This window comes from Silurus aristotelis, assembly GCF_946808225.1.
Source record: "Silurus aristotelis genome assembly, chromosome: 2".
In the NCBI taxonomy this organism is placed as follows: Eukaryota; Metazoa; Chordata; class Actinopteri; order Siluriformes; family Siluridae; genus Silurus; species Silurus aristotelis.
In genome coordinates, this window is record NC_139575.1 from 7,495,095 (window position 1) to 7,511,471 (window position 16,377).

The window sequence follows — 16,377 nt, forward strand, 5'->3', positions numbered from 1 at the left end:
TTGGTCATCTGTAGTCTGTTTCTCCTTATCATGATTTGGCACAGTGAGGGAGGGTGAAGACTGCAAGCTGCACATTTTCTTCATATGGATTCTGTATGTGTGTGTATGTGTGAATGTGCATGTGTGTGTGTGTGTGAAGATGGGTGTGTGTACGTGTTGGCAGCGTTTATGCTGTCTTATCTATCTTATTTTGAGTGTCTTTGGCGATTAAGATAGTTGGAAGTTCCTTGTGGTGGCAAGAAGCAAACCCATCCAGTATGTGTCAAGCGTGACGAATGAACAGTAGACAACTTTTATTCCTAGCGTAGAATGTCCCTGAATTATCATCATATTTTGTTGTGTATACCGGAAAGTATTCACAGCACTTCACTTATTCCACATTTTATGTTGCAGCCTTATTCCAAAATGGATTAAATTCATTATTTTCCTCAAACCTCTATAAACAATATTCCATAATGACAACATAAAAGAAGTGTTTGAAGTCTTTGTAAATTTATAAAAAAAAAAAAAATAATAAAAAAAAAAAAAAAAAAATTGAGCCTTTGCTCAATATTTTGTTGAAGCACCTTTGGCACCAATTACAGCCTCAAGTCTTGGAACGCCTATTTTTGGGCGGTTTCTTCCGTTTCTCTTCATCAGGGTAGATGGGAAGCGTTGTTGCACAGTCATTTTCAGATCTCTCCAGAGATGTTCAATCGGGTTCAAGTCTGAGCTCTGGCTGAGCAACTCAGGACATTCACAAAGTCGTCCCATAGCCACTCCTTCGTTATCTTGGCTGTGTGCTTAGAGTCATTGTCCTGTTGGAAGATTAACCATCTTCCCAATCTCCACAGAGGTCCAGAGCACTCTGAAGCAGGTTTTTATCAAGGCTGTCTGTAAATTGCTGCATTCACCTGTAGCTCCATTCTGACTAGTCTCCCAGATCATGCTGCTGAAAACATCCCCACAGCATGATGCAGCCACCACCTTGCTTCACAGTAGGGAAGCTATTGGCCAGGTGATTAGCGGTGCCTGGTTTCCTTCAGACATGACACTTGGTATTAAGGCCAAAGAGTTCAATATTTGTTTCTCATGGTCTGAGAGTCCTTTAGGCGCCTTTTGGCAAACGCCAGACAGGCTGTCATGTGCCTTTTACTAAAGAACTCTACCATACAGGCCTGATAGGTGGAGTGCTGCAGAGATGGTTATTCTTCTGGAAGGTTCTCCTCTCTTCACAAAGAAATGCTGGAGCTCTTTTAGAGTGACCATCGAGTTTTTGGTCACCTCCCTGACTAAGGCCCTTCTCCCCAATCGCTCAGTTGGCAAAAAGGTTAATGGACAGCTCACATTGCATTCCTTATTTAGTTCCCATTTGCTGTTATAATAATTTAAACCTCTCTGGGAAGATGTTCTACTAGATTATGTAGTGTAATTGTGGAGATTTGTGGTCATTCAGCCACAAGTGCATAAGTAAGGTCAGGTACTGATTTAGGTGAAGTGAAGAGTCCTGGGGTACAGTCAGCATTCCAATTCATCCCAAAGGTGTTCAGTAGGGTTGAGATCAAAACTTTGTTGCAGGTTGTTTAAGATCTTTCACCCCAATTCATGTAAACTATTTTTTCAGGGAGCTTGTTTTTGTGTACAAGGATATTGTTGGAGCTGGTTTGGGTTTCCTAATTCAGGTAAAAGAGAGATTTAATGCTACAACCTAAAAAATACATTCTATACAGTATGTGTGCCTCCCGCTTTGTGGTAACAGTTTGTGGAAGAACCACATATGACCTGAAAAAGTCAGGTGGCCCAATAGTTGTTTAATAGTTTTTAAATATATTTTTGTCCTTTATGATCAATTTGAAACAATTATGAGGTAATTTTCTGGCAAACATTTTATCAAAAGTATGTCCTATAATTGTAGGAGAGCTTCACAGTTTCAGTCCTGAAGGAAATCTGAACTGCACATGTCAGTGGTTTATCTGTCTAGCACCTGCCTCATGAAGGGAATAATTATCAACTGATGAGTTGAAGCAGCTCCCTGCGTCTGATGAGTACATTATTAAAGAGCGATTAGGCATAATCTCACAGGAAGCAGCTGTTTTAGCAGTGCAGGCTCCGAATCTAATGAGTCAAAAGAATTAAAGCAAAACTGCTTATTGTAACATCTCTGTTTTATAATCCCACCCCCAGACACCATCTTCTGAACTTATTTTAGCACTAATTGTTTGCTTGTTTAAGCAGCAAATCTGGAACTTGTCTGTGAAGACTTGCCAAATCTGTGCATTTTGCCTATGAGCGCATTTCTGAGACTCTGTTTATAACATTTTGTAAATGTTATGACCCTGCCCCTTTTGTGCCTAATTTCAACTTGATTTATATTAGATTTTTTCACTGATATCTCTGATTGCAAATTGCAGATGCTGTGCTTATAACCAGAGTTCGGGGAGTTTCAATCCCCAGCACTGCCAAGTTGCCATTTTTGGGCCCTTAAGCAAGACTCTTAATCCTTTCTTCTATACAGGTGCTATATCAATGCTGACCTGCTCGCTGACCTCAAACCACAACAAGCTGGATTATGCAAAGAAAGAATTTGTGTGCTGTGATCTATATGTGACAAATAAATGACTTGTGTAAGCATTTATAATGGTCACAATTATAGTACATTTAATATTGCATGCATTTTAATTAATTTGTAATTTCAATACAAAAAAAAAAATAAATTTAATTGCTCCCCATTTTACTTGATTGCTGAATGTAAAAAAGTTATATTCTGATTAAAAAGTTTACAATAATGGCAATTAAAAAATTATTGAATGAAGAGAAACTTGTCAAGTATTGAGACAGAGGGTGGATGCAAGTAGAGATAGCGCAAGAGTTATAGCTTGAAGGTTATGAAGAATTTGATAAACATAGTAAAATGCTAAGAAATACCTGAAATCTGCAAACACAAGTAGAGAGAGCTGTCAGAAAGTTGCTATCAAAATAAATATGTAAGTGACCCCCATGTTATATTGTTAAATTCAATTTATATATTCTTGTACATATTATTTGGCTCTTAATATCAGAATCACCACAGGATCCACTAGAAATAAGAAATGTTCAATTTAAATATATTTGTAAATAGCTTTAACCAGTGGTGGGTATTCAGGGCCAGCAAAGGCTTCTCTGGCGGCCTAAACACTATCAGAAGCACTAACCTACATTTGCAACCTAAATTTTAATATTTGTTCCATGAAATTGTATTTATTTATTCCCAACAGTTTATTTTCTTAAGTTCGTAGCATTTCTCTTGGCTGCACTGCTTCCAGTACGTGTATGTTAGATTTTTTGTCCAATCAGATTTCAGCCTCTATGTGCTGCCATGCCAATCTAATCTGCCCAGGGCCTGCAAAGTCTATACTGCTGGCCTTTTTACCTCAGAGAATATTAGCAATGAGTCTGTTTCTTTAACCAATCAGATTTTATATTCACCTCACAGGGCCAGCTAGCTGGCACAGAATAGCATCAGCATTTTTCTGTCCTCTGATTGGTTGGTCAGAGGGAAACTGTTACAGCCAAATTCGACTGGCAAAATCAGCAGTAGAGCTGCACACATTAATACATCTGACTTCTTTATGCTTTCGAAGAAAGAGAAAATTATGTGGTTTCGGACATACTTAAAAATTTATTTTCCAGAAAAGCTAGACATCATGAGAAGAGGTCGGCCCGGGAAAGGGTTTTTTCTGCACTTCCAGACCAGTGAATATGAGCGGTACCACTGGATTACAGCCTCTGAGGAGCGGTGCAAATTATAAGTCTGCCTCTCTGGTGAGTAGGTTGTTATTTTATTTACATTTTTATGTTTTTGTCACGTTATTAGACAAAAATGGATTCTAAACTCCTACAGATAATGTAGGTGCACAGTTGCGGTTGTAGTGTAGAGGTTTGGAGTTGCATTAACTGGCTTTCTTGCTTTAGTAAAATGGTATTCACCATTCATATGTGAAATGCTTCTCTCTCTGTGCTGTTATATTGTGTTTTTGTATAGTATTGTAGGTTTCTCTAATTGGGCCGTGATAGTGGTGGTATTCAGAGGTGGATTAAATCGGGTAAGTCCCCACTGAAGGCCCAGATACCAAATGCATGGCCTGCCAATGGCTATAACAATGGACACCATCCCAAAACAGCATCACAGAAATACATACAAGAACATTCTATGAACTGGTAATCTTTTTTATTTCTTTTATTTTTTTAATATCTAGGGTCCATCAAATAAAGCAGGTAAATGGTTCCCTCACCAGAAACATTTTATCTATCCAAAGTAAACTATCAAGGTTCAGCTAAAACATCCAGTCTATCACACATCACTTGTTGAATTAAAAAAAACTCTCCATATTATTCTTGCAATGGATGCTCTTGTAAAGCTAAAAAGGACATGGCTGTGACTTCCCATATTATCTCACTTATAAAACCATGTATTAATCCTGTTACTGTGGAAAAAGCCTGCTACCAAGCAAGAGTGAGTTAATGGATCTGTTGCAATGACAGCATCTTTAGGGTGATCTTTTGAAGAACCTGGACCATTTGAAATCTTCAACAATAAAATCCAGCTAACTGAGTAATGCATGTACAGAGAAGGGGATACAACAAACGTGAACCTAAACATAAGCATGAACAACAATCAAAAGCAATAACCAGGGAAAGTAAAAGTGGGACCATGAATAAGTGCTAATGATCAAATTACATGATTCAGATGCTTTGATTCAGAAGTCATGTGACATGTTATGTTATATTATATTATATTATATTATATTATATTATATTATATTATATTATATTATATTATATTATATTATATTATATTATAAGAATTTTATACTCAATGTTTGCTTGAATATAAATATTCTGTGAGCCTGCTTGATGGACACAACAAAAGGGAAAGCTGAAGATACCATAAAGTAAAGGCACTATGGATCTATAAGCTCATTTTCTAAAAAAAGATTTAAACACAATGTAAAGTCTGAACTTTTGTACTTGGAACAATTAATCTATTGTTTTGAGAACACTTAAACATCCTAAACATGGGTTTGTGTAGCAGATGCTTGACACAACTGGTATAAAAAAATTCTAAATTGTTTATATGGTGAAATTTTCCTTTAAAAAGCCACGTAAGTGAAATATAAAATATATTAATTGATAAATGTCTTAGAATCAATGAAACAGGGAAAGTGGAAGGTTTTTGGGTAAAGCAAGGACACAAGTGTACAAATTAAGCCATTGATATACTCTAATATTAAACCAGTGTAGCCATTATCTAAAATTGAGACACAGGTATGAGTATCAAACTACTAATCTATTATTTAACAGATTTAATCAGATTTAACCTCTGGTGAGCCCATCAATGGATCCACTCCAGATTGCCTACCAACCTGGCATTGGAGACTGTGAGTCTGACATGATTGTCTGCAACACTGGAGCCCTGCAGGGAACGGTTCTGGGCCCGTTCTTCATCACCATCTACACTACAGACTTCATGTTGAGCTCAGCAACCTTTCACCTGCAGATGTCACGGATAATGATTACAGGGAGTACAGAGGACTGATCCAGAACTTTGTGGACTGGTGCCAACAGAGCTGCCACCAGATAAAAGCAGGGAAAACAAAAAAAATGGTGGTGGATTTCCGTAGGCACAAACAAACTTCATTACCACCAGTGAACATTCAGGGAAAGGACATTGTGAGAGTGGACTTTTACAAATACCTGGGTGTACATCTGAACCGCAAACTGGACTGGACAGATGATACTGAAGCAATTCACAAGAAAGATCAGAGCAAATCAAGAAACTAAAGAGACTAAGGTCTTTTGGAGTACAATGAGAGCTACTGAAGACCATTTTTGACTCTGTGGTGGCCTTAGGCAGCTTCTATAGTGTGGTCTGCTGGTGCAGCAGCATCTTTACTGCAGACAGGAAGAAACTGGACAAGCTGATCAGGAAGGCCAGCTGAGTCCTGGGGATTTCCCTGGACAATGTACAGAAGGTGGTAAAAAGGAGGACGGTAGCTAAACTATCATCATTGCTAGAGAACGTCTCTCACCCCCTGTATGGAACAGTTTCATCTCTAAACGATACAGACGGTCTTTTCTCCTTGTTGCTATTAGACTTTACAATCAGAGCTGCTCCCAGTCACCAAAAATTTATAATAACACATTTAAAGGCGTACAATATTATACATGTATGTGCAATATTACCCATGCGCAATATTTTTGGACGCGTAACTACTTATTGAAGGTCTCTTTTTTTGTATTTATATACTGAATTGTATATACTTTTAATATGTTGTCATTTCTTTTATATATTTGCACATTTCTTTTTCTTTACTGCTGTAACAGAAATTTTCCCACTGAATAAAGGTATATCTTATTTGATCTTATCTTATAATATCTTATCTTATTTGATCTTATCTTATAAAGAGCACAGAAAACAGGAAAATACAACTCAAACTTACATGAAGAAGGAAACAGAAAAAAACAGAGTGCTTGCAATAACACTTGGACTTGCATCTAAATAGAGCATTAACATAAATAGAGGTGTCTTGGATGAGCTCTGCATTAAGGTGTTTTGCTGCGTTGTTACATACAAACAAACATACAGAGATGTATTATTTTATTCGTTTTTTTAATCCTAAATTATATCATCCTGTATGCACTTTATTAGAATAAAAAAAATCACAGTGCATCAACAGCATTGTGTATGTATCAGGAATACACCAGAGATTGAATGACACATAATTACAGGGTCCCTTCCCACACATACTGTACACACATTGTCACCTAGGGGAAATTTGACAGTTCACCCACTGGCAAGGCTTATTACAAACAGCATGAAACCTAAAAGGCCCCGAAATGAACTGGAAAACTGTGGCTCATTAGGCTCATTATACACCAAACAGCATTACAATTCACTATTTAGAATAAAATTGCTGGATGCACATATGCTAACATTTGCAATATCAGCATTATAAATCTGCCCAGATGGCAGCTAGGCACAAAGTGTAAACTCAGCTAAACCTCATAAACTTCATAATCACAGCTTTGCTGACTGTCTTACATTCATTGCTTGAATGGAATGTATGTAGTGAACAAAAAAAGTCCTAAATATTCAGGTGTTTAGGAAAATCACTTAGTTTCAATTATAGCAAAAAAACAAGTTTTTATTTTTCATACTTTTTTTTGGCCAATTTGCAAATACCATGTTTTAATACTGAACCAGTTCAATTTTTTGAACCAGTTCAAGTTCAGTTTTTTGTTAAAACAGGAAATTCACACAAAAAAGAATATATATATATATATATATATATATATATATATATATATATATATATATATATATATATATATATATATATATATATATATAAAATTTAACAATTTTGCATAGTGTTTACAGTTTTGGTATCATTTATGCTGCATACTATGCGTAGGAAGGAGTGTACAGCTAGAATTGTATTTTATATACATAATTTAAGTACTAGTATGTACATGAAAAAAAAAAAACCTTGGACTTGAAACTGAAATCACACACTCACTAAAAGCCCAAGTAAAGTTTGTAATTTTAATTTGCAAATTACAGCCACTCTCAAAAACCACAACATTCAGTTTAGACATAGCACTGCAAATCCACCAGGGGGCGATACAGGTCTAATTTGTTATAATCTTTGATCTTAATTTCCTTTCTTTTATTTGCATTCTGGTGTTAATTTTGTTAATTTTGTTGTATTGTATCTATCTATCTATCTATCTATCTATCTATCTATCTATCTATCTATCTATCTATCTATCTATCTATCTATCTATCTATCTATCTATCTATCTATCTGATGTGGGGAGTAGAAAAATTAGCAGCAGGTGATTTGGACTGATGAGTCAAAATCTTAAAAATGTGACTGTAGCAAAAAAAAGTAAGTTGTTTGCCAAAGCGCTGGAGATTTGTACAATAATGACTGTTTTCAGACAACAGTGAAGCATGGTGGAGGTTTCTTGTAAGTTTGGAGCTGCATTTCTGCAAATTCTGGAATTGGAGATTTGGTCAGGATTAATGGCGTCCTTAGTGCGGAGAAATACAGGCAGATAGCTACCCATCATGCAGTACCATCAGGAAGGCATCTGTTTGCCCCTAAACATATTCTGCAGCAGAACAATGACCCCAAGCATACAGCCAATGTCATTAAGAATTATTTTCAGCATAGAGAAGAACACATGAAAGTGATGGTTTGGGCCACACAGTTTAAATCTCAACATCATCGAACTTTTAGGTCATCTGAGGCATACTCTAGTAGTGCAAGTGAACCTAGAAGAATTGATGTTTTGCAGGCAAAGGGTGGTCACACCAAATATTGATTTGATATGGATTTTTCTTCTGTTCATTTACTTGATATTTTGTTAATTGGTTAAAAATAATTATTAACACTTCTCTTTTTGAAATCATTCTTACTTTACAACATTTTTGGCACCTGCCTTTTGCTTTTGCACAGTCCTGTATATATCTAAGGTATGAGGTTGTGAGTAGAGACCAGCTCAGTACAATCTCTATATCAAACATGCAGCATATAATATTCACCACAAGAGGGCTGCATAAGACTGCACTTTGGCTACATTTCTGGTACACAGGTAAAGGAATGAGATTAGTCAATTAAATATCTCAAAGCCATCTGTCATACAAAGTACAATTATATGAATTGAGGTAAAACAAAAACCAATTTAAACCCATAAATGACACTAATACACTACAGTAAACTTCTGTACAGTAGTACAGTAAACTTCATACATTTTTTTAATACAAGTTTTTTTTTTTTTAGACTGCATGTCACACTCCTGATTCTTCTTCTTCTTCTTCTTCTTCTTCTTCTTCTTCTTCTTCTTCTTCTTCTTCTTCTTCTTCTTCCTCTTTCGGCTGCTCCCATTAGGGGTCACCACATCATTTGTCTCCATACCACCATGTCCTCTACCACTTTCAAATTAACTTCCCTCACCACATCCATAAACCTCTTCCTTGGTCTTCCTCTTTTCCTCCTTCCTGGTGGCTCCATCCTCAGCATTCTCCTACAGATATACCCCATGTCCCTTCTCTGCACATGTCCAAACCATCTCAATCTCGCCTCCCTCACCTTGTCTTCAAAACGTCCTACATGCACTTTCCTTCTTATTAACTCATTTCTAATCCTGTCCAACATCTTCAGCTCTGCTACCTCCAGCTCCACCTCCTGTCTTCTACTCAATGCCACTGTCTCTAATTCATACAACATCGCAGGTCTCACCACAGTCCTATAAACTTTCCCTTTCACTCTATCACAAATCACTCCTGTCACTCTTCTCCACCCACTCCACCCTGCCTGCACTCTTTTCTTCACTTCTCTAACACACTCTCCATTACTTTTCACTGTTGACCCCAGGTACCTGAACTCCTTCACATTCTCCACCTCTTCTCCCTGCAACCGCACCACTTTACTGCCCTCCCTCTCATTCACACACATGTACTCTGTCTTACTCCTACTGACTTTCATTCCCCTTCTCTCCAGCGTGCACCTCCACCTTTTCATGCTCTTCTCAACCTGCTCCCTACTCTCACCACAAATCACAATATCATCCGCAAACATCGCAGTCCATGAAGACTCCTGTCTGACCTCGTCCGTCAACCTGTCCATCATCACTGCAAACAGGAAAGGGCTCAGAGCCGATCTTTGATGCAGCCCCACCTCCACCTTGAACCAGTCTGTCATTCCTACTGCACACTTCACTGCTGTCACACTGTCCTTAAACATGTCCTCCAGCTTGTTGTTTAAATAAAATATTTTACAGTATAGTACTGTGCTGTTAAATGCATGACCCTTGTTCAAAAGGCATCAATCTATTGCACAACCACAGATCCGACAACATTCATGTTTATAACTGAAATGAATTATGATTTATATTAATGCAGTTCTCATCTCAATGTTATAATTTCTACATTAACAAATAATAATTAACATTGTTTCAGCATTTGACAGTTAAAAAAAGAAAAATCTCTAATTATTTGATTATGATATGATATACAATATGACATAAGTCTGTTGTCAGATTTTTTAAGAATATACCTGAGTGCATAGTCTGATGCTATCCAGAAGCTCCTGAGGCTAGTCAAACACGTAAAGTAAGACAAAAGAAGGAAAAAAGAAAAGCAAGATCAGCTCATTGTTTCTTTACGACAACAAAATGGATGTAGCACAAATATACAATGCATAGTCATCAAGTAATTATGTAAATGTTGTTTTTCATTGCAGGCCTTCATTTTTCTTTACAGACATTATTGTGTTATTGAATTAGACAGTCATGATATTTATTGCAAGCAAAGTAACGTATGGAGTTTTTTCTTTTCTTTTCTTTTCTTTTCTTTTCTTTTCTTTTCTTTTCTTTTCTTTTCTTTTCTTTTCTTTTCTTTTCTTTTCTTTTCTTTTCTTTCCGAGCCACAATACTGATTAATTCTTCATTCAGAGTAATTAAAAGGTTGATCGATTGAAACTTTTTTAATGTTAAATGATTATTCTATTATTCTATATTCTATTTATTTATTTGTATTATTTTATTTTATATTTTTATTAAGCTTACATTAAAATGCTCAACCTAATAACACCACTCCACCTCATGTCTCCTTTTTGGCACTTTTATGGTCTCTTTTAATTTGCACATTATACAATATTATTGTAATAAATATTGCACTCCCATAATATGTTTATTGTATATTTGTATACAGTGCAACCTCGAAACTCGCGGGGGTTACGTCCTATTATGTTTGCGATTAATATAAAATCTCCTTCTGATTGTTCTTTTTAAGGGGAATTGTACATGTACTGTAGAGTAAACGCAACAATAAGTGTGAATTACTTGTCAAATGTTTTATTTACTACTTTAAATGAATAATACAATAATAAAATAGTTTTTCAGATTTGTATGTAATTTATAAGTACAAACTCTGTTTTAAAATGTTACTCTGAACTTTGGAGCCACTCACGGCTTCTCGTGAACCATCAGATTTACTCTTAGTCCGGTTCCAAATGAAAAGCTGCGGTATCGAGGTTCCACTGTAAATATTCATATTAGATTTATATTTTTTTTCTATACAGTACATTGCTGATTGCAATTTTGTTAAGAAGTTAACTGCATTTTACTCGCTCTGTACTTATATTCTGCATAATGACAAAGTTTGATCGAATCTAATCTCATATAATACTGCACATTTATTTCTATAGGAAAAGATACACAAGGACATGAAGGGCGAACATACCAACAGAACTTGTGTCGCAGATATTCCAAGTGTTTGTACTGTATATATAAATTGACAAATAAATTGTGTGAATTAATGTATTATTATTTTTTTATTAAAGCCAGACATTTATTTTCAGTTGTATAGTATATACAGTGTATATGTTACAGTGAAAGATGTGCTGTAAAAGCCAAACCCACACTCCACATCTACAATTAAGTTCCATCCCCCAGTGCTATAATCATTTTTGTAGTTGAATACACATTATACAGTACATTGTTCTGGTCTAGATGACCGATGACATGGACTAAATGATAAACTTTATTGCAGTTAGTCAAATGGTTCAAATCTATTAATTAGCTAGAGCACTATGGTTTATCCTGAAAACACCAAAAGATTGCTGGAGGTAGTCAAAAAAAGAACGTCAGTGACATAATAACAAAATAAGCACTAAAGGGAAGAGATCCTGCAGCGCACAGCAAGCCTCTGCGTTGCGACTCCATTTTGGCTAAGATCACCTGCTGGGAGTGATTCATAACAGTTTGATAGAAAGTAAGCCAGAACACACTGACAGCAGCAGCAGAGTCTCTTGTATACGGACAGCGTAAAATGGACACTATTAGAGTAATCTCTCCAAAATTTCAGGGGGCTAAGCCGAATGAATGGCTTTTAGAAATGCCAAAGAAGTCTGTGGGAAGATAAGTGCTGAATTTGGGCTATTAAATCGTATGTCTGAAGAATGCCCTTCACTGAGCATGTGAAGGAATTTGCACTAAGGTCAAAGAATATTTGATTTACACATATATATATATATATATATATATATATATATATATATATATATATATATATATATATATATATATATATATATATATATATATATATATTTATATATGCAATGGTGTAAAAAGGTGTTTGCCCCCTTCCTGATTTTATTTTTTTTTTTCATGTTTGTCACACTTTAATGTTTGAAGTCATGTAGTTGTCATTCAGCCACATATATCCAATGTTGCACAATTCTTTATAGATGAGTGGACCAGAATTCCTCCACAGCGCTGTAACAGCAATCTTGATTGCAGTTGTTGATGCTAAGGGTTGCCCAACCAGGTATTAGGTTTAGGGGGCAAACACTGGATTTTTTTTCCCCCTCAATAATTAAAACCTTCATTTAAAAACTGCATGTTGCATCCACTTGTGTTATCTTTTACTAATATTTAAATTAGTTTGATGATCTGAAACATTAAAGTGTGACAAACATGCCAAAAAATAAAAAATTAGGACGGGGCAAACACTTTTACACACCACTGTATGTGTCATTCACTCATTAATTTTCTCCCGCTTATCCGTAATTCGGGTCGCGGTCCTCACAGCACCGTCCCTTACGGTCCCTCCTGCAGGTGGTGAGCCCACGGGAAGGCGGCCCCACGTCACTCCGATGTCACGGACCTTGATATTTCCCTCGTAAGGGACCCCCGGAGCATAGAGGGTTAAGAGCCTTGCTCAAGGGCCCAAGAGTGGCAGCTTGGCGATACCGGGGCTTGAACCCCAGACCTTCTGATCGGCAACCCAGCACCTTAACCGCTGGGGCCACCACTCCCCCCACTGTATGTGTATTGTACTTATTTTTGTCCTTTTTTTCTTCACAGATGGTTTGGGTTTAAGTAGTGGTTTAAATCGAAGCGTGTGCGTGACTAAAACACATTGGATGAAATTGCCTTTTAAAAGTAACAGGTTGCCACATAAAATAATTGTCTTATCTATTTAGTACTTATTTGGTTAAAGTAGCATGTTTCATTGCTAACCACACATTTCACACCACTGTATATATATATATATATATATATATATATATATATATATATATATATATATATATATATATATATATATATATATATATATATATATATATATATATAAATATATATATATATATATATTGCTGAAAGCTATTATCAAATTTGACTAAAGACCTTTTGGTAAATTTCAAGACATTCCTAAATTTCCTTCTGAGATTAATAAAATGATCTATATATCTATTAGTTTGCAGCAAGAGTTACAAAATAAAGCTGTCATCATTTAGGTAATCATTCCCTGGAAACTTAGTACAAGTCTACGCTAGATCAGTAGTAGTTTCTGAATTACATGAATTCTTTTATTCAGAGCTAATTATTCAGAGCTCTATAGTAATAGTACACAATTTTTTTTTCTGCATTTTATCCCTGTCCGAACCGACAGGGGTGGCGAGAATTACCTGGACTGGATTTCATGCCTCCAACCAATCAAACAAAAGGCAAACAACTTAGTAAAAGCTTCATATTTTTATAAATCCAAAATAAATGATGTTAAATGCTGATCATAGCACATTCAGTTACACCCACAAAATATTCAGAAAAAGCAAAGTGACAAAAGAGTGAAAGATGACCTATATATGGTGTGTGATAAATTTCCTGTAAAGCACTGCAGCAACCAGTCTACCCTGCACACACACTACAGTCTACCCTGGACACACACTACAGTCTACCCTGGACACACACTAGCATTTCCTTCTTTTAATAATCAGCTGAATTTTTGTCATTTATTAAATAATAGGTAGGTTTATTTGTCTAAAGTAAATAGAATATAAAATTGGACTTGTCACCAATTATAAATAATTAAGTTAATCATCTATTGTAAGTCTCCCTACACATACATTCACACTTAAAAGCTCTTATAAGACACATCTTCCAAACTAATATCGTCTTGAACATTTTTTTTTCCTGTATTTCCTTGTATAAAAGCTTTTATGAGTTATGTATAAAATACATCCATTCATATGCTTCCTGAAAAATGTAAAAAAGAACACGTTTCCTTGGATGACCGTGAATTGTAACCTTCTATTAAGGAGAACTTTGCTGTCCTTATTCACACTAAGTGTAGGAAATATAGATTTGCAAAGTTTGACAGAGACAGTCCTTGGCCTCAGCTAAGTCTTTTGCTGATTGTGTTGAGAAGATGTACAGAATAATAATTATAGCGCAAGATGTAGCAAGAATAAAAAATATAAACTGATTAAATACTTACTTCCCCCTTAAGCTACAAGGACCAATTAAGGACATAAAAAGATAAGGGTTTGCAATTAGGGATGACACAATGATGAAAAGTGCAATAATATGTAAGCACATAATACAAGGAAAATGAAATATAGTTATTATTTCTGCTTTGCTATGCAGGCAAAATGAAAGCAAATAAAAACGCTATATATGATTGCAAAATATACATTTTAAACAGTTGTACAAAGGAATTTCAAGATTTTTATGTCACATAGTTATATACAGTACAGAATACAACTTGCAGTAAAATGTAAACCTGCTTGCCTACTCAGAGAATTGTGCATTAAATAAAATATTATATTAATATTATATTAATGAGATATAAAATATATTAGATAAAGATGTAGTTAAAAATAGTGCAACTTTATAAACAGGACAATTTGCTTTATATTATATTTGTGATCCATCATGTTACGCTTGTTTATTGGCTAAAAGTAAATCATAACTGCTTCATTATTGCAAATTCATAATAATTAAATGAAAATTTTAATATGGTTCTATTTAGCAAAAAGGTGGGTTCCCAGTTAGCCCAATAGAAAACTGTCTCTATTGCAGTGGTAAATTTGAGTAACCCCTCTGTCCTATTTAGAGTTGTGGTAGATCTGCAGCCTATTCTGGGAAAACTGGAAGTAATGTGGGAATACACACTGGATGGGCCACAAACATAAACCATGATTCACAGCTAGCTGCGATTTATCATCATCTGCATGAAATTCGTCTAGCATAAATATATAATTTATTCATCTTCAGTAAGCGCTTTATTTTAGTCAGGGTTGTGGTAGATCCAAAGCCTGTCCCAAAAACTCTGGACACAAGGGAAGGAGTCCAATAAATGTGACATCAATCGCCAATCCGCTTACTGGCATATCTTTTGGGAAGAGGGGGGTAGAGGAAGCCAAAGACCCCAAAGGAAAATCAAACAGACATTGTAGAACATGCAAAGAACATGTATGGAAAGATCTGAACCAAGGATGGAAAAAAAATACTTACTATATATATATATAGATTTTTCTTTTTAACAAATAGCACCAGTGCATTGCGTTTAGCAAACATACCATTTCCCAGTTTGGCTTTAATCAGAGATTCCAAATATTTCAGTATTTGCCTCTAAACATGACTTTGGATTGCTATGAATAACTGTCTGGTCAGGTAATTATGGATATCTGGTGATAAATAGTATTGACCTAACTGATTTTTGAAAAAAAAAAAAAGGTTATCATAAAGCTAGAGGACTTTTCAGACATTTTAGCTAATTAAAGCAAAACCAGTATCATTTGTTGGTTTACCCATCTATTGTTAAGCACTGATAAAGAGACAATAAAGTCAAGTCAGAAATATAGTGTGCTGTGATAAACATGTAATTGCTTTGCCTTCCAGTCTTTAAAACTTATTGAAAGCGTAAAAATGCAGAACTGGTTGAATTCACTGTGACTGCAAATTTCTATCGGTGGTGTTCTCAGCTGTTTCTTCGTACAATATTTAGCCTAGTTATAGATCTGAGCAGGTGTCTAATCTTTCAGTGGTCATTTGGGAGAACAAACAAACACGCGCTGACATTACTCATGCTAATGGCTTTACATAAATCACAGTGAGGAGAGTGACACTAATCACTGAAAGATGAAATGTGCACTATGGTAACCCTGCTTCCTGTTTGTCGTTTTCCTGCAGTTTTCTTTGACGTATATCTGGGGCATTTAGAGACTAAACTCTTTTAGAAATTCTCTCTGGAAAATCTAGGAGTGTTATGCACTAGAAACCAAACGCAAATGTAGTTCATGAACCATATAAAGTTAAAAAAAGTAAAGACTGGGAAAAACTGATTCATTCCAAAGGAAATGATTGATCTTGATCAGGGTTGTTATGGATCTGGATTCTGATTCAGAAATACTTGGCTTGAGGTGGGGATACATCCTGGAAGGGATTCCAGTCTAAAAGAAGGACTCCGTCTATAAATACACAAACACAAACGTGCTCATTTAAAATAGGGCATTGTAGCATAGCCAATCCACCTACTGCCCTTATTTAAGAGGTGGA